Below are 2,423 nucleotides of genomic sequence, written 5' to 3' on the forward strand. Positions count from 1 at the left end.
AGGTCACTCAGCCTGCAGTCCAGATGAATTTCAAAACACTGCGTGGAGCCGTTTGAGTCTTTTCTGCTGTGCTGTGATATTTGCAATAAACCTTGAACAACAACAACAAATAATCATTTCCTGTTAGTCCTCAACTTAAATTCATATCAATTCAAACCTGATATTTGTCTCACTGTCCCTCCTGTTCACCTCAATGGCACTCAGACCTGAACTGATGCAGGCCTGGCATAAATTAAGAAGGAAAAGGCTACTCACTCCAGTATTCTGGCCTGGAGAATTCCATGGACTGTATAGTCCGGGGGGTTCCAAAGAGTCGGACACAACTGAGTGACTTTCACTTCACTTCCACTCACTCTCTCATACTCTCCAGAATTGGAAAGACTTAGTCAAACCAACTACTCAATCGCACAATCACAGCTGAGCGACCATATTATCATCTGAGTTTCTCATCTACTCTCCCCTCTTCTCCACAGCTTGGATCCTATGTCCTGAACAAGCCCTGGAAGCTCTCTTTCTTTCCCAACCACATGGTGTCCAACACTTGAGTATGACTAGAGGTCAGAAGGACACCTCGACTTTTAGCTATAATTATAGCCACTGTCTGTGGTGCTAATCCGAAGTAAGTACACAAAATTTTATTTAACAGAGAAAAAAAAATACTACTTAAAAATGCCATTTAGTAGGCAAAATATATTTTAAAAATGAAGACCATAAGAGAGGCATTAGGAAGTGGATCCTTTTGGTGAATTTGAATTTAGAATATACTAATATTTAGTATATTTATTTAGTAAGAATTTGGAATATACTAATATTCAACAAAAAATGCTAGACACCTTAAGTCCTTTTGGAAACAAGGAAAATGAACAAACACAGGAGATGCTGGCATCCAAAAATGATCACCTAAGATGGACACTAAAAGGGAACCAAAATGTCAAAGATTGATTGCATTCTTTTTCTGACACATTGTCTTATTTTATTCAAATAGTAGTCTGCTCACACATGGCCCAAGAACACTTGAATAATAAAGCAAATATAATCACATGTTAAAAATTAGTCTTCAAACATTATAGCCAATGATGCCATAGTGGCCTATGATACGCCAACATAAAACCACATCCACACCTCAGTGGCCACCAAACCATTCAGTAGAGCTTCCTTAACTGTGAGCTGTTTGAAGCTACCAGTTTTAGCACTGTTGATAATGTTTTTCAAGCTCTGAATTGCTATAGGGATCTCAGCAGGGGTTGGAGGAACCAGCTTAACCTTGGCATAGTACCAAAATGTAGCCAATCGAGGCTTCGACTAAGTCACAGCAGCTTTGACCAGCGCCAGGGGCCTTCTCCACGAGTTTACAAATTGGGCCATGGTTCTAGGATGGAGAGCCCGTCACCCCAACTGGCCAGCTGAATCTCACTCATCTGCTGATTGCATTTTATTTTGAAAAATATAATTAAATTATAAAGAAAGTATATTTTATCTTCATTTATAATTCCAAAAAATCAAGAATTTACTGTTTTATTGGCATTACTTTCTGATATCCTTCATCATTGTGTTTGACTTTTACAGACTGATCATTTTGAAAAGAATGTGCATGGGCTTCACTATTTTCCCCTAAAGATCTCTATTAAATATTTTGCTAATTAATTCTTTTTTAAAGCACTTACCTTGTCAACATCCTTGTTGATTTTGTTCTTTGGCTTTTAGATACTAAATCTTGTTTGTCAAAGGCTTTGCCATCTCCAGCATTACTTTCATTAACTTTATGTACCCCTGTAGGTTTGACAAGATTTGCAGTTTCACTTAGAATTCAATTTTCAATGACAAAGACTGGTTGACAGGCACGGATGTAGACCCAGAGAGTGTCTGAGGAGAAGAGTTCACTAGATTATAATTCCAAGCTATGTTTTAAATGCAAGGATTTGATATTGACTGCTCTGATGACCTGGACCCTCCTAGAGCCAGAAGGAAACATCCAGCATTTAGTCAAACTCTCATAACTGTAGGATCACTGCCGATGGTGACTGCAGCCATGAAATTAAAAGATGCTTTGTTCCTTGGAAGAAAAGCTATGACAAACCTAGATAGCATATTAAAAAGCAGAGACATTATTTTGCCAATAAAGATCTGTATAGTCAAAGCTATGGTTTTCCAGTAGTCATGTATGGGTGTTAGAGTCAGACCGTAAAGAAAGCCAAAGAATTGATGCTTTTGAACTGTGGTGTTGGAGAAGACTCTTGAGAGTCCCTTGGACTGTAAGGAGATCCAACCAGTCCATCCTAAAGGAGATCAGTCCTGAATGTTCATTGGAAGGACTGATGCTGAAGCTGAAACTCCAATACTTTGGCCACCCAATGGGAAGAACTTACTGGAAAATACCCTGATACTGGGAAAGATTGAAGGCAAGAGGAGAAGGGAACGACAGA

General features: G+C 38.8%; 1 pseudogene; it reads right to left on the reverse strand.

The window, feature by feature from the left end:
• Nucleotides 1-1,042: 1,042 nt before the first annotated feature.
• LOC132657807 (ATP synthase subunit g, mitochondrial-like) lies at nt 1,043-1,380 on the reverse strand (annotated as a pseudogene).
• Between the last annotated feature and the right edge of the window lie 1,043 nt (nt 1,381-2,423).

The sequence above is a fragment of the Ovis aries genome, chromosome 15 (assembly GCF_016772045.2).
Source record: "Ovis aries strain OAR_USU_Benz2616 breed Rambouillet chromosome 15, ARS-UI_Ramb_v3.0, whole genome shotgun sequence".
Classification (NCBI taxonomy): domain Eukaryota; kingdom Metazoa; phylum Chordata; class Mammalia; order Artiodactyla; family Bovidae; genus Ovis; species Ovis aries.